Genomic DNA, 26508 nt, shown 5'->3' with positions numbered 1-26508 from the left:
AGGGTGACACAAAAAAATGGGAACTTTTTTAACAATCCAATAAAACCAAGAGTGATGGAAGAAAAATATTTTATTCATAGTAATTGAAACCTTAAAACATGCCATTTAAGAAACAATGATGGAATTTTCATTTTTTTTAAAAATTACTTCCTGTAGATGGCGTCCTCCTGTACGAATGCTTTCTTGAAATCTGCTGTTGAGATTCCTCATTGACCGCTGCAACATCTCAGCTGGGATACTGTGAATTTCATCCTGAGTTCTCTGTTTTAACTCATCCAGAGTTCTTGGTCGAGTCGTGTACACTTTACTCTTGAGATAGCCCCACAAAAAAAAAAAAAAAAAAAAAAAAAAAAAAACACAAACGGACAAATCTGGCGATCTAGGGGGCCAGGAGTACGAGCACTTCTTGGTCGTCCTGTTGGTTTCTTCTTTAGGGCAGATCCAGTCTCTTCAAAGTTATTAATCCAACATTTTATCGCGTGTTTTGATGGAACAGCACCATGACGTCCTAAGTTGTAAAAACGTCGGAACTCCCTCTGCGCAGCTGTCAAACTATCACTGTTTTTATAAAACATTTTTATGGCTAACGCACGCCGTTGCCCGTTCCACTGATCCATGGTTACTAAAATGGGGGTGTGTTTACTTGCTCAAGGTCACTGTCTCACAGTGCTGCCACTTGCTCATGTCTGCCAATATGCACTTCAAAAATTCCTGTTTTTTTGGGTCACCCTGTATAAGTACTTGTACTCTGTCTGGAAAAAAAGTGGTATTGGTGCACCCCTAATATTCATGGTTGTACATCTTCACTTACGCATACTCTCATTCAGTCTCCAGTCCTCCATAATAACCTTAATTTTTTTAAAACAACTTGCAATAAATCATAACAGTACTTCTTGGTGAACAGGAAAAAGCAGAATATTTAGGACAACAGTTTTTATTGCATAGTCACACCTTCTCTCTACACTTTGTTTTGGCACATTCTCTGGCTCACATTTACAGATATGCAGGTAAGCCCCAGCATTAAACTGTCTAGAACACTGCATAGGATTCAATGCTTTTTAATTGTCATTTTCACTGTGCACTTACAAGAGAATGAGATTGCATTCCTCAGTCTGTGACTACAGTGCAGTGGCAACGTCAAATAAATAAACATAATAAATAAAAAGGATTAAAAGCATAGGAAGCACAGCAAAGGACCAAGAATGGTGACAGTATCTAAATCTTCCAATAGTTCCTGTTGTTGATGAGGAAAATGTTGACTGAACGATAGGATTACTCCAACAAATTACTTCACCTAAATCCAACTCTAGCTTATACGAAAACCTGTTTAACTTTAGTATTAATCCTAAACTAGCCCCAAAAAAACAGATTAATCCCCCCCCCGCCAGGTACAACATTTTCAATAGTTTGTGCTTTTTTCTACAAATGGGTAATATGGTAGTTGCCAAGACTATTTACCCTGAAATATTTCTGATTTGCTTGTGGTTAGAAGGGGATAATATGTCAGATTTTCCAGAAATATCTGAAAGTGTGATTGAAAGTTGGTCAGTCCCAATCAATGAAGAAGTCAGAGCAGCAGTGATTGAAAGGGAATGAAGAGAACAGCCTAAGTGGTAACAAAGTTTTGAAACAGATAAAATGTTATGTTTCACAATAGTTATGTTCTAAAAGCTGTCTTTGTCCAATGTGTTGTGACTCAAGATGGCATTGTACATTATTTTTAACTTGACAGAACATTTTGTAACCCTATGATAAATGAAATTGTGTAAGAAATGGAAGAACAATGATCTTTTTCTTTTTCCAACACTAGACCTTTCAGCTCAGATTGCGTGTGGCCTTTTTCTCTTTGTCCACAAAGTTGGGCCTGAAAGTGTGATTGAAGATTGTTTTGATGATGAAAGGGTCAAAAAAATCTATATAGATGTTGTGGTGTTACATTTCTTGTATATTTAGTGAAGGTTTAGAGCACAACTACAGGAAACTAACAGAAACTACACAAATACTGCACATCCAAAATGGTTCTAAAGGCGGTTTGGGTAGAACACTCACTAAACTGATCAAAATAATATACAATAAAAGACTCCTTAAACGCACAAGGCAAAGACTGGGTGGAAATGAAATGAACTTGGGGGGGGGGGGGGGGTGACAAAGTAAATCAGAATGCATTGCTAGTCCTTCTTTTAAGGGCAGTACAAGGAGATTAAAATGGAAACACTGACTCCTCAGAGGTCACAACCAAACTGAACAAAGGGTTTCAGCCTCCTTATGTCCACACCCACTCAGGACAATTACCCTCAGCTGAGGTGGGTTCCACAGGTGCCTCCATTCACACTTGATTAACAGAACCTGAAAGTAGACTCTACCTGGAACAGTGGGAATTCATAGTGTACTTTTGTAAAGCATGAGTTTTTTTGGGGTCTTAAGCTAAAAACCTTTAGGAGTACATGTTCAAAAGCTGAATGAAATATGCCCACATCTTGAGATGACTTTTATTATGATTTGGAGCTATGTAAATAAAATTTGATTTGATGGTCTTCTTTGCACAACCATACAGTAAGGTTCTGAGTGATTAAATGTCTGAAGTGGGGTACACTCATGAGGATTTTCTAAATCTGAAGAGATTTTTTTTATTGGTTACGACCCCACAAAAAAATCAGTCATTGAACAGTTTTGATCGTACTGTCTGTGGTGTGCTCCGATAATCTCAACACAGGACACACATAACAATTCTGTCCCACCACCGATCCAGAATCAAGTCCTCCAAGCCAGAAATTTTGTGTGATCAAACGCGATCTAACAAAAACGAAGAAGGAACATAGCAACAACTGGAAAACACAACACGCAACATGGAAGAGAACATACAAGAGGAGGGATGTTCTTGGGAATATTTTTGACGGAAAAATTCCGAACTAAAAAAGAAGAAACAGGTCAGGCCAGCCATGCTTGTTTTTATTTACGCCTGCTTCCTTGTTCCTCAGTCATCTCGCTTCTTGATTGGCTACATTCGGTTCCATCACAATTCACAGAGCCATGACTCGTGAGTTATCGGCTTTCCCCACACACGAAGATTTTCGGTTGTAAATATTAAACAAGTTTAATATTCATGATGTCAGCTCGACCTGTTTCAGAGCCATTATCAGGACAAATTCACTCTGAACACACCTCAGAAGACAGGATAATCTTATAAAACATAAGATAATCTGGTGTTTGCCGTCCTCGGTCAGGAAGGGGGAAAATCTGGACAAAAACAGGCTGATTATCTTTGTGTGTGTACCCTGCGTAAGGTGTCCCTGTGTAGCTCTGTGCTGTAGTTCATGGCTGCACTCAGTCTGTCAGACCCAGTTCAGACCTGGCATTAACATCCTAACAAATCTAATTCCATATGGAAAGCAGGACGCATTGAGGACGCACTCAAATTTCACCCCTCAGGGTAAATTTCAGAGGTAGATTCATACGCCCTACATTCCTTTAGCTGTGAGAACAGGAATGCAGCATGCCAACAGTTAAAAATGTTCTCCAAACATTTGAAAATTACTCACATATCAATGTATTATGAGTGGTTCATATGAGTAATGCTTCCTGAGCTGACGGGAACAATACTCTGCCGCTTCTTTTTCAGGGAAACATCCACAGTTCACATGGTTCCTTTGAAATTCATACATGTATTTTAAGCCTTTGAAGATTAAATCAACACTTTTTTCCTTACGTAACATATACAAAGAACCATTAAAACTAGGGCTGTTAAAATTAATGCAGATTAATCCATCATCATGATTCAGCTGATAAAAATTTTCAACTCAATTAATCCATTTTTGCACAGAATGACTCTTCCAACGCATTTTGTCCAAGTAGAGTTACTGTCACACATGTGCAAATGGATAGTTGATCCAGTAGTGACAGGCAGCAGAACCAACCCATAAAGATGGAAGACGTTAAACAGTACGTTGGCCCTCTGGATGGAAATATGAGGACAAAAAAACCCAAGACGGAACAGTCGACCGACATAAAGTAATACACACACTCTGCAGGAAGGAGTTTTCCTTTCACCGAAGCACTTCCAGCTTAAAATACCACATTAACGTGAAGCATACGTTAATCGGGGATTCTGCTAGCACTTCAGCTAACGCGTCACCCAGCTTGTGACAAACACATTTAGTGCATATATATTCCCTTCTTTCTTGAGTCTGTTTGCTCAAAATGAAACACAATTAATATAGATTAAAAATGAACGATATTTAATTGGGATTAATCAAAATTCATCCACAACAACCCTGTGATTAATGCGATTAAAAATTTTTATCATTTGATAGCGCTAATTAAAACAAATACAAGGGTTGTCATATCCTCCTGAGACCAAGTAATGCATTTTTGTCCTCTGTAGTGGACAAGAGTATCACAGATTTATTTAACCAAAAAAAAAAAAAAAAACGCTGTCCACTGTCCACATTTGATGGGAGACAAAAAGTATGTGAATGAACTGTTGCATCATGCTGTTTTTCCAATCAAGGCAATTTTTTAAGCTAAAAAAGCTAAATATTGGACTTTGCTTGGTCTCAGGAGGATATGGATAGTAAATAAGTAAGGAAAGTTTACTTATAAAGTGCTTTTCACAGATAAAAATCCCAAAGTGCTGTACATAAAATGGGTGCAATAATACAACATAAGAATAATTTCATAAAATAAATACAGGGTGGGGAAGCAAAATTTACAATGAACATTTAGTTGTTTTTTCTCAGCAGGCACTACATCAATTGTTTTGAAACCAAACATATATTGATGTCATAATCATACCTAACACTATTATCCATACCTTTTCAGAAACTTTTGCCCATATGAGTAATCAGGAAAGCAAACATCAAAGAGTGTGTGATTTGCTGAATGCACTCGTCACACCAAAGGAGATTTCAAAAATAGTTGGAGTGTCCATAAAGACTGTTTATAATGTAAAGAAGAGAATGACTATGAGCAAAACTATTAGGAGAAAGTCTGGAAGATACTATTAAAGAAGAATGGGAGAAGTTGTCACCTGAATATTTGAGGAACACTTGCGCAAGTTTCAGGAAGCATGTGAAGGCAGTTATTGAGAAAGAAGGAGGACACATAGAATAAAAACATTTTCTATTATGTCAATTTTCTTGTGGCAAATAAATTCTCATGACTTTCAATAAACTAATTGATCATACACTGTCTTTCAATCCCTGCCTCAAAATATTGTAAATTTTGCTTCCCCACCCTGTATAGTTAGAGTTCACATGTATTACCTGATTCACAGCATCACCTTCTGCCAGGAGTAAGAGGCAAGAAAACATTTCACCTTTAAGCCTCCCCCTAGCAACAACTGAGCAGCACGGTGAATTAAACATAACAAATAAACATTTAGAAAGCTTCCCTGTTCAACTTGAAATGCAAACCTGTGTTAGGTTTTAGGCTACAAATGAACTTGGTCATTTGCAAAACAGGGAATCTGATCCAATTGTTAGCGAACGCCCTTTGCAAGCGGTGCATTTTAATGCCAGGTGCGAACAGATACGTTTGCAGGCAGTTATTTGAGATCAGAACTCTAAAGATGCATGTTAAGGCAGAATGTGAAAAGGACCACAGGCACATAGACCTGCAGTAGACTGAGAGCAGAGCAGGGAGATGGAGATGTTATGGTACGCTGAGCTTTCTATAGAGCATGACGCTGTTATTGACTGGGGGTACATACACTTACACTCCCTAAAGGTTCACACACACAAATGTCCTGAGCACAGCAAAACACGAGGAAACTAGAAAAGAACAGGAAGAGGGCAAGGTTTTCTGCAGGTAAATATACCACTGTGCAAGAGCAAAGCCGAAAAAATGCCTATAAATAAAGAGACAAACTTCAACTGCAGGTATGGATATAAATTGTCAGGTATAGAATAATCTAATATCAGTGGTATTTAGTAATTCTGGGCTTAGCTAAAATGTCATTGCCTCAGAAAAATGTCCATAGTTTAAGGTCTAAACCTTAAAATATCCACACCTTAAGGCAGTGGTTCCCAACCTTTTTTTGCTCTTGACCCCATTTTAACATCACAAATTTCTGGTGACCCCAGACATTTAAAAGAGACTTTTTTTTTTTTTTTTTCTAAAATTAGTTTGTTTCTGATCATGTAATAGTTTGCTATATTATGTTACAAATAAATGTTAATTTTAGATGACAGTCAGCTTATATAATATATATTATTATGGACGGAGGCAGAAAATCCAGGTGTAGATTACTGCACAAAGTGAGAATTTTATTTTCCTTGGTCAGGATATGTACAGTCAGTCCAGCTTGGACAAATGTGTCCCAATACTTTTGTCCATATCATGCTAGGGTCAAAGCTAGGTGTGATCACGACAATAGTAGAGGAAGTGTGATGGTCCTCAGTGACTACAGTATAGGGCAGTGGTTCCCAACCTTTTTTGACCCGTGACCCCATTTTTAACATCACAAATTTCTGGTGACCCCAGACATTCAAACATTTTTTTTTTGCTAAAATTAATTTGTTTTGATCATGTAATAGTTTGCTATACTATGTTGTAAGTAAAAATTAATTTTAGATGACAATTAGTCTATATCATGTATATTATTATGGACAGAAGCAGAAAAGCCAGGTGTAGATTACTGCACAAAGTGAGAATTTTATTTCAGTCAGTCCAGCTTGGATTTACAAGGTTGACAATTAATACTGAACAAACAAGAACTCAAACTACAAATTTTGAAAGAGCTGCAGCATCTGAAACCGACCACAATGAACATTTGACAGATAAACAGTACCACAGTGCTTCAGTTTCAGCTTCACAGTTTGTCATGTCTTTAATCGATTGGGATTTTCTCTGTCAACTCACCATATATTTTTTATTAGTATGTTTTTTTTTCCTTTCTTTTCACAGTTATTATTTTTTAAATTTGTTTTTACATTAGTAGTGTGAAAAAAAATGTAAACAATAGGATTTTTTAAATTTATTTATTTTTTGATCCATTACTAAAAATTTCAGGTGACCCCACGGTTGGAAAATACTGCCTTAAGGTCTAAATTTTAAAATGGTCCTGATAACAACACACAAACTACACAGCACACACACACGCACACACAGTAGAGTACATGCTTCACTACCCCAGCTTGCAGCATGTAACCTCCTGTCATGGCCAATTTGGTTCAGAGGCAGAACTCTGGATCCAATTTGAACAAAGTGTCACATGACTTTTACAACCGATACACAAGCACTGCAGTGATGATCATTACTTTTCCACTTTTCCCATTAAATTTCATTAAGGTGAAATCACAGATCTGTCGTGAAGTTACGGATGTGTAACATTTTCGCCTCTCTGTTTTGTCTACTTATTGAACCCACTGTAGTGTCATGGGTTTTTTTTTCCAATGCAAGAGGTGCAGCTGCGATAATGGTTAAATTGGATATAGTGGGCAAATAAATTAAGTATTGTTTGTGTGTTTTTGTGTGTAAAACGGTGCCACTACTGCACCATAATCAATGTCGTAGCAATATGAGAAGCCTATGTTGTAAATTTAATATGGTTTCCACCTGAATGTAAAGGAAATACTTAGGGTCTAAACCCCTGGAGACCCTGGCTGCCATGTTTGTGCAGTCTTTGTGCAGATGCATGGCGGTTCGATGTTGTATGTGACTTGGAATTTAGAGTTCAAGGGGAGACTGTGCCGCTCCAGAGATGAATGAAGGCAGGTATAATACGTACATTTAAAGGTGTCAGCAGGAGTTTGATAAACAGCGTGAACACAAGACAGACTGTCACAGCAGAGCATTGACCCTCACCCAAACTTTCATTGTCCAGTTCAATATACAGGAGACTCTTGAATCGCTCTTAAGTCTTGCCTACTTTGTTTTGGTTCAGGGTAAGGGTGAAAAATAAATAACCCATTAGCCTTTTCAGATGAATTTTCAAGTATTTTCAGCACCATAGGCAATTTTCCACTGTTGGAATAAAATGACAGTTTTTCTACAGCCGAGGCATTTACGTCAGCTAGATTGTTTGATATAAGGTGGTTGTAAACCTCATAGTCTTTTTCTCATCTTGACATTCCCACAAAATCCAGTCTGATCCAGTTTTTAGCCTTAGCTCACGCAAACAGTCACATGAACATTACCAACAACCGATACCATCACCAAACAGGAGGCAGTAAACCAGTATAAATTAAATATTTGATAGAATCACAGTAACTGAGTCCAGTCTGGATTATTTTCAGTCTACAGAGAAGTAATGAAAATGGTTCAGACTGGTGTTTTGGTCATCTTCCCCAGTGGGTTTTTTCTTTCTGTAAATGGTAAATATGAGAGGGAATCATACTTTCAGCCTTTGTCATTTACTTTTCTGGTGTATAATTTACGTAACTTGGCTTGATTACTACATTATTGACAATATTACACTACACTATCATCAGGTGAGAAATGGAGTTGGTTAATGTCAACAAGTGACCACACAACATGAAGTATGTTTACTCCTTGTTTTATAATGTAAATATAGTTTATTGAACAGTAAAATATATACATGTACATTACATTACATTTGATGGCAGTGTTGTAGCAGAGGGTTATGCATTGAACCTATAAAGACCCAAACAACCACTGGTGACCAAGACCATCTACTGATCTAAACTGTTTACTACCTGTTGATCCACTGATCCATTATTTTTCAACCTTGGGGTCGGGACCCCACGTGGGGTCACCTGGAAGCCATATGGGGTCGCCTGATATTTCTAGAAATTGATTAAAAAAAACAACAACAAACAAACATGTAAATAAATTACTAATAAAGAACATGTTTTAATGATTCAATATATATTTCATTATAATTAAAACACCACACATTTTTCATAATAAAAATCAACCGCATGCGTTACTACGCTTCAACCTGCCCGGACACAGTCGAAACTGGACCGAACAGAGAATGGAAAGATTTCTTCACCTGCCTGGCCCCACTAAGACATCTCCAAGAGAAAAAAGTCTCTGTTTTGAATATCTGGGGTCACCAGAAATTTGTGACGTTAAAATGGGGTCAAGAGCCAAAAAAGGTCATGAACCACTGCACTAATCCTATTAATCCATGTAAATAATTGGTGTAAAATACAGTTTGTCATCTTTTCATGGTCATCAGATATGACCCATTTGGATGTTCAGAGGCTCTGTAGTGGATGTGGAAACACCGTCATCTTCTTTAACAGTGTTTCCCAACCAGTGTGCTGCAGCACATAAGTGTGCCGTGAGAAATCATCAGGTGTGCCGTGGAAGATTGTCAAATTTCACCTGATTGGTACAGTGGTATAGATACTGTGAGTCGTATCTTACGTTAAATGGAAGTTGAATGTGTGACTTTGAACATTGCTCTAAAATGTCAACATACATCATGAACCAAAATGGAAAAGAAGAAATGAAACATAATAAGTTGTTGTACAAATCTAAGTTGTTATATTCTGATTTATATTTTGTGTCTGTATTTTGTATCTTTATTTTATTTGTACGAACAGTCAGTGAAAGGTTTGGTTTTATGTTGTGTGTGGTTAAGTTGAACTCACACCTGTGTGTGCTGAACTTGGAGAAAAGGTCAGATTCTAGTAAAAAGATCTTATTTTGCAGCTTTGGAAAGTTTCTGTGGGTAAGAGATGCTAGCCTAATTACGCAGGTGTTAAACCAGATGTACTTTCTGAAACTCTTTGTGGTTCAGCTATGCTATCTAAGTTGAACTCTGTGCACAGATGTCAAACCAAGGTTTGATTGACAGGCGTCGAAGGTGCTTGTTAAACTCAGGTGAACTTTCAAATGTGTTTTTTCTTAAAATTAGCTTATGTGGAGTGACTGACATATGTCTGACATGTTTTGCCCAGCAACTATTATTAACCAATAATAAGTGTATGATGAATTATGTCACTGAATAATGGAAGTCTCCAAAGAGTCACTAAAGACTATAAAATGTAATGAAGGAGACTCTTTTTTTGGACAAAGGGAAGAGACGAAAATTGTGTTTGATGCGAGACTAGTTGATAACTGACTTCTTTCCTTTTTGTAACTTTTTCTATTTTTGCCTGAAGCAATAAATCAAGCTTTGTTTAACTTTTTAAAACCTCAACCCTTCTTTTTGGTGAATTCTTCATTTCTCCTGGTTTGGTCCTTCCATCCGATACATAATTGGTGAGTTAATAATTAGGAAAAAAATGACCCCCCTCTAGGGCAGTCTGGATTTGAGCTGGACTCCATTTTACGGAGTATTTGGAGTAAGGCAGAGAAACACCGGCAGTCATGTGTTTCACATGGGCACGCAGTTTAAGTTAGGGCAAAGCGAAAATAGTACCCGGTGTATAAATTATAAAGATTTTCTGACGTAGTAATCCATTAATTGAAATTAATTGTGATTTCTGTGATTTACTGTTACTGCAGTGTTCAATAATACATATGACTGCCTGCACCAGTGATCAGCTCTACAACAACAGTCTCCTCTTTCCCTTTGCTAAATGAAAGTGAACCGGCCCCAAAGCGGTGTGTTCTGTCGATAAAGCCTCCCTCACTAGTGATGCGTGGACTAGCGGGTTATCCACGAACACCAGATATTAGGTTGGGGAATGGGAGATGAGCCTCTCACACTATTATACAACGGACCTCAATCCATAAGCCAGGGGGTTCGTCCGAGGGTTCACTGACACACCCCTGTCAGCTTTCTTGTTCCGAATACCCCGCCCCGCCCACAATGTTGCCCATGCACCCCCGATGTACTGCCCCCCCACCAGGTTTTTTTTTTATGAATCGGCAGTCTTATTCCAGGTTTCGCGCGTAACCCATTGTGTCCACTCGTGTTACATGTGGAATCTGCCCATTTAACCCTTGTATGGTGTTTGGGTCAATGGGACCTGTTTTCATTTTTTATTAAAAGAAAAATGATGAGTAATAATTTGTTTAAGAATTCTTTCCTCTCATATCTTGGTTATATTACATTTTATTAAAAAAAAAAAAAAAGTAAAAAGGAGAAGCACTAATTCATAGATGTAATCTAACAAAGGCAAAAGACAAATATTAAACATATGCTGCTCTTTATGTTGCTTGTAATTGGGATGAGGTAGACATCTGTTGAGTATTTTAGCATAAAATTGTTTGATTATGTTGAATTAAAAACACACAAATGCAGCGGGTCCACCAGACCCACGAACACTAGCTGAATAACAAAAATCTGAACACCACACAACACACACGTATCACGAGTAATTTTGCAACAGTAGTCATTTTTGTGAAACACTGTCTTGCATAAGTGGTTCGATTCCCAAAATGTACCTGTGAGAGAATAAAAAGACACTCAAAAAAATTGTAGCGTGTAATTTTCATTTCCTTTTTATCATGTTACATACGGATTCTTGTATAAAAATATATAAAAATATGTTTTATCTGAAAAATAGTTTCTCTTTTATCTCAATGAATATTTATTTTGCTTCCAATTTGCTTCCAACCTTACTTCATAACATTAGTCTACATCTGGCTTGAATTTTTAGCCCCTCTGTCCTGTTTTTAGGGACCAGTTTCATAGGAGCGCTCTTTTGGAAACTGCCACAAAAGTAGTACTGGGTCTTTATGGGTTAAAAAGGTTAGAAAATGAAAACCAGGAAGACAAGTTTCAATAATTCAAGTTTCCCATGTTCACAGTCTTTCTTGGCTAACCAGCCCATTCTCCACACTTTGTCAACACTGTGCCAGTGCCGTAGGTAGCTCTGGCACCCTCCAGTATCGTTCTGGAAATGGGCTTGTTCCTGCATGGGGTTGAACACAGGATGCATCAACAGTGCATTTGGAAAATGCTGTTGGGAGAGAAATTGTTTTGGTAGAACAGGTGTAATATCATGGTATTGAAATGACTAAATCCCCCCAAAGAATACACTCTTGTCATTCTCAGAGTATTCAGCTCGGAGGTTGTTGACTTTTCAGGTAATGAGGGAGGGAGGGGGATAAATGCCAATCCTGCAACTGTGTGACAGAAATATTCACATTTACTCCAGTAAAGTACGTATTAAGTTTTACTGCTTAAAAAAAGCTCTAGGCACATACATTGTAAAACTGGAACTAAATTAATGGAGCGCTGGTGATTCAATGAAACACCTTCCAGTGTAGATTGTTTTTTAGTGCAGTTTATTACTTAAAAAATAAGTTAAGTAGAGAACACGAGTTACCGCTCAGACAGACTCCCATAAGCACAAACATAGAGGAATTGTACTGAGCCTTTAAGAAGAACAGAAACCATAGAAACTTTTATTTGGCAAAAACAAGACTGACAGTCAGTCTGAGGGAGTGCTCAAATGCTGGTGCTCGGACACTGAGGGGGATCTGGGAGAGGGAACTGGAGGCTGGAATAACTGAGGAGATGTGGGAGGACATCTGGGATAATGCAAGGAAAATTTTAGTTTGTAACTGAACAAGAGCACTGCAGCTTAAGATACTGCATATATAGAGCACATGTTGGTCCAAGCCGTCTTCACAAAAATAGAAAGGATGTCTCTCCAATTTGTCTTAAATGTAGTCTTATATATATTCTATTTAAATTTATTGTATTCTATTCTATTTGTTCTTATTTATCCATTTTATTTATTTAGCTGTTTTTAATTGTATGGCTTTTTATTTTTTCTTAATCTATTCTTGTATTTTATTCTTTTTTTTTTTATTCTTCTGTACAACACTGTTTTCTTTTTTGTTGTCTTCAGATCTATTCTGTATTTTATTCTTCTCTTTTGGTTTTAATTATTCTTCTGTAAAGCAGTTTGGTCCACTGCGGTTGTTTTAACCTCCTAAGACCCAGTTATGGGTTTTCTGTCCATATTTGTGGACAAGAGTTTCACAACTTTATACAAAAAAAAACAACAAAAAAACTGCCCACCACAAAGGACATTCCATTAAAATTTGGAAAACTGCATCTGAAAAAACTGTTGCATCATGATGTTTCCAATATAGGGACTTATTTAATAAAAAAAAACAAAAAAAGCTTGTTCTTTCCTGACATTTCCTGGGTCTTAGGAGGTTAAAGGGCTTTACAAATAAAGTTGGATTGGATAGGACAGAAATTGGTGATCTTACTCACTGTCTCTGGTCCTGTGTTAAAATACAAAAATATTGCAATGACGTATTATTTGAAATACAAAAAGTTCAAAAAATGGAGCTTGAACTCAACCCGGTTTCTCTGCTTCTGGGCCTTCCTAGTGTCCATGTACCTGATGTATATCACAAAAAACTGTATAATGTTATGGCTTTTTGTGCTAGGAAAAATATTCTACAGCACTGGATTTCGGATAAAACCCCCTCAGTTGCGGGGGGGCATAGGATACTAATGGAATTCCTATCCCTGGACTTTCTGACCTATCTCATGCACCACAAGACCAATACCTTTGAAAGAATATGGAAACCATTCCTTGACTATATTAATGTGAATATATTTGCTATAATGACAAGAGCATTTGAATAAAAATGATTTTCTTTCTTTCTACTCAGCTTCCATTGTATTGTATACTGTACTGTACCTGTCATATGTATAGCCTAGAAGGTACGTGTATGTGCATATGTATATGTGTGTACATTCATATGTGTGTATATAATTTTATTTATTTATTTTCTGACCACTCCCAGCCTGTGTTTTGTGTTTAGTTTTATTATTTTGTTTTATGTGTGTATGTTAAACCCTTAGGCGTCTGAGACTATTTTGGCCGTTTTTCAGTACTTTTGATTTCGCCTTTATATACTATTTAAACAAATGTTTACTATACCCATGTTTGATATCTTTTTTTTCAGCACAACTTCATTCATCTCATCTGCCTATTATTTTTTCACTTTAACCAACAATATCAACACAAAAGGGCAAAAAACACACAAAAAATGTCAAATCCGATTTGAAAAATGTATATAATTTATTGCAGAAACAACACAAAGATGCTTAATGAACCTTTTCAAAGACTTTAAAAGTGAATATTGGTTCCAAATATTAGGTATATAAAATTTAAATTGTAATAAATTAAAACTGTACATAAATATTTGACATAAAAGCACATCTTTACATAGGCGTTTTCTGTGGTTTTCTCACCCCCATCCCGAGTCCTCCCAGTTTCCGCATCCAGTTCAGGTGGGGGTCATCCTCACCCTTACCTGTAATGCTATTGCAGTATGTGAATTAGAATCCGCAAATTGGGTCAGTTTTTTCCGTTTTGAAAAAGGATAAAAAATGACGAAGATATGGTCAGAATTATAACACCCCCCACACACACACCTCATTTGCATACTTTTATTCACGTTGGTTTGCTCCAAGTTCAAACCATCATATCTCCAGTTGTATTTGCTCTATCAACATCCAATAAAAAATGGGAGAGTGTTTCAAGTCTGCACTTTGGAATGCAGTTGTAGGTGACTGACTTCCGACACTATGATTTGTTGAAAATGCAATGTGATTCAGTCACAGGGGTGTAGCCATGGACCCCTCAGGGTTAAAAAAGAAAATACCCAATAAACACATTCATAAAAAAAAAAAAAAAAAAAGACTGACATGCATGTAAAGCCTTAACTACATGTGAGTAAAATTGAGTTTGATTTGGACAGTGAAGGTTCTCACAATGCTATGACATCAGATTATATTTCCAACATTTTGCATCATACAAATCTGCACAAATTCTGCAAAAAAAAAAAAAAAGGATTCTCAGAGGCATCATCCTCAGATCAGTTTGGCAGTTCGAAAAATTTCTCATTTAGATTATATGTTTTCCTTTCCTTATTTATATTACACGAATCTGGACATACCAGTAAAATATAACCTCACGCTCGCGGCACTGACAGTTTCAAGTCAAAGAGAAGCAGAGAGAGGGGCTTCTGAGTTTTATGAATGTGAATGAGTAATTACCGTGTAGTGTAATTCCCTGGTAATGTGCAGGCGCCTCGGAGGGAGTTAACAGCAGGGGTGGGAGAATAAATCAGCACATGCCGTCTGAGTTTATTCCATCTGATCTCTCATCAGTAAAAAGACGGAATAGGATAATAAGAAATGATTGGGTAACATTATGGTAAGTAGTAGATTTATGGATAAAATCATATTTTCCATAAAGACGATGACCCAGTGTAAAAGCACATACAAAACACAAACTTGAATTCGAAAACAAAGCAAAACTCCAAAAAATTATATGAATTAAACATATTATACAGCGTGATTTACCTTTTTCTGCTTGAATGATTATATTCACACTGCTTCTTTTCCCTCCAAGATGCCAAAAAAAGTGGAATTTTCAAGTTTATTACCTAAAAAAGATGGTAATTTGGTTCTAATTCTGCCAGCTATTTGCATAAATGATACATGCTATATTTAAGGCAGTGTTTAGCATTTCTTTAGAGGGTTCCCAGTCTTTAGGAGAGAACAGTGAGGAATGTGAGTATACTTTTTACTTTTCTTTTTCCTCTTTTCCTTAAGGCTGGGCTCAGACAGGAATGAAAACACCCCCCTCTGTGCAAAAGCATCCAGACTGCCAAAAAAGAAAGCTCTAAGAGAAAGATGGTTTGTAAAAACAGGAGAAATCTGTCTCAACTTTGCCACAACTGGTACCTCTACACATGAGGAATAAATAACTGCATTCAGAGCTGATGTGTGAAAGCCTGTGCTATGATTTGTAATATTTAAGTCACATGGGGCTGTGATGTCCAGGTGTATTTTAACAGATGATGTATTTATCAGCACCATCATAATCTGTGCACATACAAAGTAGATAGGCATAAATATATAATAGTTCAGCACATATTTAAACAGTTTGATTTACATTTTACATCTGAAATTATTTTTTAATATATGCAAACACCTGCTGACATGTTTCACTTATTGATTCCATGCAAATTATGAACCAGGGAACCGTGTGTTCTTCTCAGTAATCGTGCATCTGTTTCACCGCCAGTCTGTCGGCAGTGTTTGGAGAAAATCAGCACATCTACATATGGATTCATTTCTATTTCTGTATACATTTACATATGACAGTTTCTATGTAGTTTCTGCTGATTTAAGGTTTAATTTAATATCAACGTTGACAAGCTTTGACTTTTTTTCCTCTGCTAGTGCATACCAGTTTTCAGTGCGGTATCTCGGCTGTATATGAGGAGCCGAGGAAAGGTTGAGTGTACACTATAGACTGTTGCATAAAAAAGTGGATGAAGCCATGGCGCCGTGCACGAGTGAGGAGTAGAGATGAGTAGAACAAACAAACCAATCCCATAGATCACATCCACCATACTGACATATTCACCGTGCAGAACGCCCATATTCAGTACTAATACTTCACTATTGTACAGAAGTAGCCTAGGTTTGGGGAGAATTTGAACCTAACTGTGTATTTTTTATTCTGTTTACATTCACTTTTACTTCAATACATTTCCCAACTCAATTGCATACTTTTACTCTGATACATTTTTAATGCACAGTATCAATACTCCAAAAATAAATTAAAGCAAATTTGGTGTTTTCACAGCTGAGATTACAGGTGACTAGGGGTGTAGCGGTGCACTCGTTCAAAGGTGTTCCGAATGAATACATTTAGTCTACGTGAAGAATGCAAACACTCGGGAAGCAGGGTGACCGCAAGCAGAACCCATATGCAGAGTTTCCCTTATATACATTCTGCAAAAGCCAAAAAAAAACAAAAAACAACTTTATTCTGAGGCTGGGGCACCGATGGGGGGGGGGGGGGGGGGGGTAAACATTATGACAGAGTATAACAGAGGCACAGAAGCCGGGTCAGATGTTCAAAGCGTATTAAGTTTCACTTTCGGTTTTCGATAGTTGCAGAGCGTTCTACATGATCAGTGTGATATTTTATTTCTTGAAAAACCTGATGTCTACAATTAGATACATGCAATACACAGATAATCCACCAGGGGGGAGGAATTTGTTCACCAGAGGCCTTTCCAGTGACACTACAAGACTGTCATTAATGAGGAAGGAGGAAGAACTTTGCCAATTTTGAAAAGGAATTACCAATTTGTTAGATATGTTTGAGTTATATTATGTTTTTATTTATTCAAAAATAATAATATTTGAGCATTGAGACCTGATGTATCAAATACAATACAAAATTAAAACTCATACATGGAAATTGATATTTGAAAAAAAAAAAAAAAAAATCTTTTGGTTGTTCAGAAGGACCAACAAAGGCTCCAGTTTCAAAGAACTGGAATTTTCTGTCAATGATTTAATGGTTCAGACGTTACAGGCGTCAAGTCACATCTGTGTTTTATTTTTATCTGCAAAACTCGTAACATTTCCATCCAGCAGCCACAACATATGAAGAGCTGCAGAGACAAACTTTAGACAAGAGCTTTAAACTGTGGAATACCTGGAGAAAACACTGTGTGAATCCAGACCTGTAGTTTGGTTTGGGGGCAGAAGCTGTCAGCCCACTTCAGGGATTTTGACAAAATGTTTCTTATTTTTATCAGTTCCTCAGCCAATAGCCCAGGTAGGATGTTATCGTAAGGAATACTACATTTAACTGTCAACCCATGATGATCAGGATGGAAGTTTTGGCTGATTTTCCGGAAATTTAGTTCAAATATGTTGTACATTTGAATGGAAACTCACATACTGAGTTCCATTGAAGCAAAAGCTAAACAGGAATGATTAATTAACTTTACCTAAACATTTTAAATTAAACAGTTTGACACGAAATGTTGCTCTTATCTTTAAAAAGTCAGAGACATTGCACTTAACTGCTATTTGATGAAACACTGGGCCAAATCTACTAAGATTCCAATTTGCACGTACTAATATGCATGTGCAATCTAGAACTTTGTGTGTGGGGTTGAATCGCGGTTTACGGGTGAATTACTTAGATTGCTTGTGTAAATTACAACAGGTGTAAAGTCTTGTAGACTGCCCTATTTAAATGAGGATTTTACGTGTGCTAATGGAGACAATACGCTGTAAAAACTGCTTTGGGATACAGCAGCACTAATGGGAACAGTGCTGATGATACATCTCAATCAATTTTTCATTCCAAAAATGTTCACAAAAGGGTGAAAAATGCGTTCTCTGCATCTCATTTTATTGGTTCAACCACTTCCATGTGTGCGCAATTACGCATACAACCTGTTTGCACCTCCCTTTGAGACGTGTTAAATATAGACGCAGTTTCTATGAGCAATATTGCTTTCGGTTTGATAAATCACTTTGCATGTGCTAAATTTATATATTTAAATTTTCTCCTCCCAGCACACAGACAATTACGTGTAAACGCCCCATATTACATATTCATTGCGGCAAACGTACTAAGTGGATGCAGACGCAAAAGAAAGACGCAACCCTTAGTGAGCACTCTTAGTAAATCAGTTTGTACAGTTTTTGCGTGTGCAATAAGTTTGCGTATGTTTTTATACACGCAGACCTTTAGTAGATCCGGCCCACTATGTCCACACTAGGATGTAAACAGGTATTTATCTTCTCCATTTTCTGAAAATAAATAAATAAATAAATAAATAATGCCCACACAAACCTTCAATTTACAAAATATCTGTGTCTACATTTCAGTGCAGAAATACGTATAACTCGGACTGATGACAGCGCATCTTTGAACAATGCTCTGACAAACCATTTTTTGTGGTGTATACTGTAGACTGTTGACACCACAGATAATGTTAGATGTAGCAGACACAGAGGCTTTAGTCTGTCATGAAGTTGAACAGATGACAAGAGACAACTGGTCTGAACTCCTGCAGGTCATACACTGACTTCTACACCTGGATGACCCACAGTATGTTGGATGGTTCAGATGCAGGTTCACTACACAGAGAAACAATAGGCCCTCACGTATTAGGTTGTGATGCCGTCATTTTCTATTATCTTGATTTTTCTTGTTCATACACACACACACACACACACACACACACACACACACACACACGAACTGTAGTTTAAATCAGCTCCTAAACTATGGTACGAACTTGCCTTTTCATATCAGACAGTCCTCTGTGTCTGTTTTTAAATCCCTTCTTAAAACCCATCTTCTCCTTGGCTTTTGAAACCATGTGAGATGTTTGAATGTATTATTGTTTTTATTGGTGGTGGTATTTATTCTTATTTTTTGTTGTTTTTAAATTGTATGGCTTTTTGTGGTTTTTTTTCATCTATTCTTGTATTTTATTCTTTTATTTGGATTTTATTTATTCTTCTGTACAGCACTGTTTTCTTTTTGTACAATTCTGTGTCTTTTAATTTATTCTGTATTTTATTTTTTTATTTTGGTTTTAATTATTCATCTGTACAGCACTTCGGTCCGCTGCGGTTGTTTTAAAGTGCTTTACAAATAAAGCTGGATTGGATGGGAAATCTAAATATACCATTAATGTAGATAGGGCTTGGTTGTGTGATCCAGCTGTTTACTTACTCGCATCGTTCTTAATAGGATAAATAAAAGTTAAATTAGTGACCTGATCCCTTACTAAATAAGGTGTGCTCAGATTACCTGTTCATTTTTTTTGGTTTGTTTTTTCTTTCATGAGTCCATCCATTGGTGCGATTTTTTTCTTTGTATTTTTTTCATATATTATGGCAAAAAACATCACACACAGAAGCTGAGAAAGGCAGAATGACATCATATATCCATATAAACTCTATGGTGAATTTCTAAAAACTTTGTGAATTCACCCTTTATAGCAGGGGTATCCAAATCTGGTCCTCGAGGGCCGGTATCCAGCATGTTTTTCGATATTTGTTTGATTAATTAATTGTGTGGAATGCTGAATGTTGTCCAGGGTATATAATGATGTTTTATGTGTCTTTTGTACTTCTAGTGAGACTTTTTTTAAACAACTTTATCATTTTTCCATAACAACATTGACATCATTAAGGCATTTCTTACAAAATTTGTGGAAACCCCCCCACCCCCAAGGTGGAATCCCCACAAATACATCCACATAAACACACACGTACCAAAAGAAAAAAATGGAATATACACAAGTACAAAAAAAGACAGACCAAAAAAAAAAAAAATTGTGACACTTTTTTATGCTGCTTTTTTTTTTTTTTTTTTTTTTTTTTTTTTTAGATATTTATGCCGTCAGGGTTTTTCTTTTATATTTTAGTTTTTATACTCTTTTATATACATTATTTATACTTTTTATGGCACCTAGGACGATTGCACTTTTCAATGTTGTTGTGCCTGTACAATGACAATAAAGACATTCTATTCTATTCTATTCTATTCTATTCTATTCTATTCTATTCTATTCTATTCTATTCTATTCTGTATTTCCCTCTAACAGTACACCTGGTTCAATTATTGATCAGCTCATCAAGCTCTACAGAAGCCTAATAATGATGTAATGGCTTCCATGTGTGATGGAAGAGGGAAGTATTTAAAACATGCAGGATACAAGCCCTCGAGGACCAGATTTGAACACCCTGCTTTATAGGTCAGTCATAGAAATACTCTGAAATTCAAAATTTCAACATTAGTGTGATAATGGAGGACATAACAGGACTTTATTACTAAGATTTTTTTTATTGTTATGTAGAAAATCAAGGTCAATGAAGTTATCGTATTTGGTTCCTTGCCCGTAAGTGGAAAAAAAAGTATATATATAAAAATTGAAGAAAAACACATATAAGGTGAAATGAACATGCATTTTAGAACAAGAGAACATCACTTTTAGATAATTAGACCAACGTAAGTGCTGATCCGTTCCTTACATTAGTACCATTACTTCATGGTACCTAACAAAGCAGGTACACTCACTGTTCATGCAGAGGTGGACCTTCATACCCTGTAGACCACATTGGACCTGAGACTGTCGACTCACTGTAACTGTTGCTGTCACTAGTCGTTCTTCCATTGACCCTCAAATTGCCCAAATATACCTTGCACATAAAAATTTACCTAATGGAAAAAATGACAATTTTGCCAAAAGTCTCATTTTTCGATTAAATGTTTTTGCGCTGGCAAGAGGTGGTTTTTCTGGCATAGTGCAAATGGTATATCACACAAAAGTGCAATGGAAAGACCTTTTTTCACAACTAGAGTCAGGTGAATTAAAAAACTGGATGCTGACGTACGTTACAACAAGCGAAGAAGAAACATGTCGCGGTATGTGTGGACGCACCAGGAAACCCAATCACTTTTAATTTAGTACGAGATAGAGGGGTAATATATAATAATAATGAATATATCTGTAAATCAACACCATGTTTACGTTCGTCACCATGTTTATGGAATGACTTCTCGTGTCACCTCTAAAACAAATCATCGCATTTGTGATTTAATGGAAAAACCGACATTACGCACTTCTGTTTTTTGACATTTAGTAAATATCGGTAAAGTTTTGCACAGATGTACAATTGAAAAGCAACTACTGTCTTGTAACATGTGCAAAAATTACCAAAAATAGTCACTTGCCTGATAAAGGGTTAATGGTCCAATTGAGCAAAACCATTTTATTCAATGAAAACTGTGACGATTTTACTTGCACTTCTACTTTATTATTACTCACATTTATTATTCATTAGAGTTATCAGTTGATTTTTGTTTTTTTCAGTGCTAATGCCAGTTTTTATTCCATTTGTGTTCCATTGAAACCACTGAATAAGCGTGATGGATTTATTTACAGTTCCTCACATTGTCACTCGACCACATCATGAGTTGACATTTCACTATAAAAGACTGAGCAAAAATTAAAAGGTCATCGCTCGGTTTCATCTCAAAAGCTCCATTTGGCTCCTACTGTTTTTATTGTACATCTCCTCCATCCGTCTCCTTTGTGTTCCATCTCTTCTTGTTTGGTTTTGGTAGATTATACTTTTCCCTTTTTCTCCCCCATCTTTCTGTACTTGTTTATCTCTCTACCTGCACATTGAGGATTACTGGAGCGGGTTGAAGTGTCACATCATATCAGAGAGTCGGCTCAGTCATGTACCTCACGTCGCGGACCGGTTTCTAACAGTGTACCATTAGCCCACCTGTCTTGAAGGTTACACTTAGTACTGCAGCAGCACAATGACAGCTAAATTAGTTCAATTTTACCATCAAATTGCCTCCTTCAGATGACTTGAGAAGAAAATAGGACTCGTAATTTGCTGCTATACAACACAGATTACTGATTTAAGCATCTCACGCCACAGCTAATTTCAGCCAGATGTGTTCTGACTTTGATTTGTATGCTGTGATGTAAATTTGTAATATTTGACTTGTGTGTGTGTGGGGGGGGGGGCGCCACATCAGCATCCGGCAGGCCTTTTTCTTTTTTATCCCACAGGGGAGATGATGGCATTTTAACCCTTAGGGGTCTGAGCCTATTTTGGCCATTTTGGAGTACTTTTGATTTTGCCTTTTTGAAATACTATATAAAGAAATGTTTATTATACCCATGTTTGGTATTGTTTATTTTCAGCACAACTTCATCTATCTCATCTGCCTATTATTTTTTTCACTTTAACCTACTATATCAACACAAAAGGACAAAAAACACACAAAATATATAAAATCTGATTTGAAAAATGTATATAATTTATTGCATAAATAACACAAAGATGCTTAACAAACCTTTTGAAAGACTTTAAAAGTGAATATTGGTTCCAAATATTAGGTATAGAAAATGAGAATGGTACTAAACTAAAACTATACTCGAATATTTGACATAAAAGCATGTCTTTACATAAGCGTTTTCTCTCACCACCCCACCCCCCCACCCCACCCCTGGGTCCTACCAATTTCTGCATCCAGTTCAGGTGGGGTCATTCTCATCCTTACCTGTAATGCTAATGCAGTCTGTGGATTAGAATCTGCAGATTCTGCCACTTTTTTCCGTTTTAAAAAAGAACAAAAAATGACAAAGATATGGTCAAAAATCTAACACCACCCCGCCCCCCCCCCGCCCCCCCCCCAACCACCACCACCACTTCATTTTCATACTTTTACTCACATGTGTTTGCTCTGGGTTGAAAACCTCATATCTCCAGTTGTATTTGCTCTATCAACATCAAATAAAAAGTGGGAGAGTGTTTCAAATCCGCACTTTTGAATGGAACTGTCACCAGTGGTCTATGTGCCTGACTTCTGATGCTATGACATGTTGAAAATGTCATGTGATTCAGTCACGGGCAGTGGTGTTGTCCAGGGTATACGGTGGTATATGGAGTATACCCACTTTTTTTTCAGTCAGTCTTGGATATACCACTTCTACATCCCCCTGATGTGCACCATTCAGTAGTATCTGAGCCAAATTGGAGCTTTCATCAATACATCATTCTGATGTCAGTTTTAAGGTGGTTTCAGAATGAGTCACTGTTTTAAACTACTGGCCATATGACTGCACATTTAGAGAAGAGACTTTGTCGCCAATAGTTAAACTATGTGAGTAGGCTAACATTATCCTGTGTTTACCTCATGTTGAATACATTTACATTCATGCAGCTGCTTGTGTGACCAGTAATGCCTGCTCCTACAAACTGCTCCTGATCAAGTCATGATAATTTTATAATGGTAAACAAATACTACTGATGGATTTTTGAGTAAACTAAATAGAGTAGTCTTACATGTCACTGTTTCTAAAACAGCATTTTTCTGGACCACTTAAAAAAAAAAAAAAAGTGGCAAAAATTGAGAGTATACCCACTTCTCCAGGGACCACAACACTACTGGTCATGGGGCCGTGACCGTGGACCCCTAAGGGTTAATTACTGATTCAACTTTTATTCAGTCAGGTATCTTATTCCCATACCTCTGTATGTGTCAGTCTGACCACCTTTCCTCTGCCTAATCCCCCCTCCAACACATTTATCACCCTCTGTTCTCGCCTGTGTGTGTTTTTTTCCCGGTGCATCCAGTTATGAGCATGAGTGGCTGTGGGAGGCAGAGCCCTCCATCAGGCAGGTGTGTGTTCACTCTGTGAGCCTGATCACTCATTCAGGGAAAGCAAAGGTTATCCACTCAGGGCCCATTTATAACAATGACACCTTCTGCCTGTCAGCGGCATTATGTCAGACACGTACGTAGAGCAGGAGATGGTTTGATGCCTGTCATTTTTGAGCCATTTAACCTTTCACCCAATCCTGCAACCACCTAATTATTCTCTTAAGGGTGATTAGTTTGTTTATTATTTCTCCCCCAACTGAATACACCCATGTATTTATAGGTAGCATTATTTAGAGGCTATTTCACAGCTCTTCCAGAAAATAACAGTGTACTCAGCGTGACAGCAGGTGTGTTTATTGGTGTCTGTGCCAGATGGAGCTGTTTATGAGTCATGATGGTTACAAAAGCTCCCTAAAGGTCTCCAAACAAACAGTAACTGCAGAATTATTAAGTAAACACTATTTACTCGGCAACAAACAGAGAAAATGTGACCCTACAGCAAATAAATCTGAAATTAATACAACCCACATCCAAAGAAAGATGGTGCTTTAATGTGTCATTTTATGCATATTAGGGACAACTGCACCCCAAACAGCCTCAAAAATGCAACATGTCTCCTTTAATGTCATTAATGGGATTATATGAAGTATTAACCCTATAACGCCAAACGTATCATATTTGATACATGAGTTTTGAAGCCCTCTACATGATCAGTGTGATATTTATTTTCTTGAAAAACCTGATGTATACAATTAGATACATGCAATACATGAATAATCCACCAGGGGGGAGGAATTCATTCACCAGAGGCCTTTCCAGTGACACTACAATGTTGCGTTTCCACTACGTGGAACTGGCTCGACTCCGCTCAGCTTGACTTGACTCAGGTACCAAGTACTATTCCTGGAGACCATTTCCAATACAGGATAGTACCGACTTTATTAGAGTACCTGGACATCATAGCGATGCAGCGTGTTACTTCCGTGTCATCTGCTCAGAGAGTTGATAAACTCGCTTGTTGTGTGTTGTCTCGTCAAGCTCATGCTGAAATTTTACATTGGCCACCAAAGACTGAATCTTGACAACAAACCATGGTGTAGTTTTGTGGGCTGTCATCATGTGGATTAACCTACCGCTGTATTTACTGTAAACTTCCGCACCTGTTTTTTGTAAAACTTCAGGTCACAGAGACAACTATCTGACCAATCAGTGGTCTGCAGTGTTTACACATCACATTTTAGTATCTGGTCCCCAGTCTTGGAACCTCGGTGGAGGTGATACCAAAAACCTAGAACCGGTTACCAGATTCCACGTCCTTTTTCAAAATGGAAACGCAAAAAGGTTGAGTGGAGTCGAGCCATGTGGTGGAAACACAGCAAAAGATCGATGAGAAATTATTAACATTAAAGAGGAGGCAGAACTTTGCCAATTTTGAAAAGGAATTACCAATTTGTTAGACATGTTTGTGTTAGATTATGTTTTTGTTTGTTCAAAAATAATAATATTGAGACTCGATGGATCAAATGATACAAAATTTTTACTAATGCATGGAAACTGATATTGAAAAAAAAAAAAAAAGTTTTGGGTTCTTCAGAAGGACCAATACAGGCTCCAGTTTCAAAGAACTGGAATTTTCTGTCAATAATTTTATGGTTCAGGCTTTACAGGGTTAATATTTCACACTCTTAACAGCCGGGACAAGTTGTGTACTAGAACACACTTACAGCTACCAAAACCACCAAAGAATCAATGCCAAAAGTCCACAGACTGAATCACTCATTGAATAAAGTGTAACGCTCATCTGTGCTATGGTAATATCAAGTTTTCTTCTTCAAATAAAAAACACAGTTGGTTATTTTGACAGCTGGCTGAAATAACCAGCGACCACAGATTTGGACAACAACCACAAATTACCTCCATTTTCTGTAATGTTTGTGTTGTCAATAGCTGCACTAAAGATCTGTTTGGAATCATCCAATCAATGTCAGAACTGTCACAGTTTGTCTGAACCGTGGATCAACAAACGGCAATTTAGCAAAGATAATAACATCACATATACGTTCACAAGTCTCATTATCAAACTAAAGCAGTGGTTTCCAACCTTTTTTGGCTCGTGACCCCATTTTAACATCACAAATTTCTGGTAACCCCAGACATTCAAAACTGAGACATTTTTTGCTAAAATTAATTTGTTTTTGATCATGTAATAGTTTGCTATACTATGTTGCAAATAAATGTTAATTTTAGACGACATTTAGGCTATATAATCCTACTATAATGGATGTTCTGTGTCCGGCGCATTTGTCCGACGCGTGTCCTGATGTTGCAGTGCGGGAGGGCGCACGGGTGCAATGCCGTTGTCGCACCACGGGAGTGCGCTATCATACAATGGCACCATGGGTACAATGCCACTAGTGTATATAATGCACCTTTTCAGTGTCTGCAGTTTCTCTTGGAGATGTCTTAGCGGGGCCAAGCAGGTGAAGAAATTTGACCATTCTCTGTTGGGTCTGGTTTTCTGACTGCGACTGTGTCCAAGCAGGTTGAAGCGTAGTAAGGCACATGGTCACATGATCAGATCAATCAAGATATGCCTTCTCAGATATTATATCCTGCATTTTATTTGAACTTGATTTTTATT

The 26508-nt window shown here is 37.2% G+C and overlaps 1 long non-coding RNA gene across 1 annotated transcript; it reads right to left on the bottom strand.

The window, feature by feature from the left end:
• Positions 1-259: 259 nt before the first annotated feature.
• On the bottom strand, positions 260-25912 carry LOC115413685 (uncharacterized). Its single transcript, XR_003934502.1, has 5 exons — positions 25769-25912; positions 24295-24303; positions 18527-18533; positions 8007-8011; positions 260-270 (listed from the first exon to the last, which is right to left on the bottom strand). It is a non-coding gene; the product is annotated as an uncharacterized LOC115413685 (long non-coding RNA).
• Positions 25913-26508: the final 596 nt, after the last annotated feature.

The sequence above is a fragment of the Sphaeramia orbicularis genome, chromosome 22 (genome assembly GCF_902148855.1).
Source record: "Sphaeramia orbicularis chromosome 22, fSphaOr1.1, whole genome shotgun sequence".
In the NCBI taxonomy this organism is placed as follows: domain Eukaryota; kingdom Metazoa; phylum Chordata; class Actinopteri; order Kurtiformes; family Apogonidae; genus Sphaeramia; species Sphaeramia orbicularis.
The sequence above is the reverse complement of the archived record's forward strand: the minus strand, read 5'-3'. Positions and strand labels throughout refer to the sequence as shown.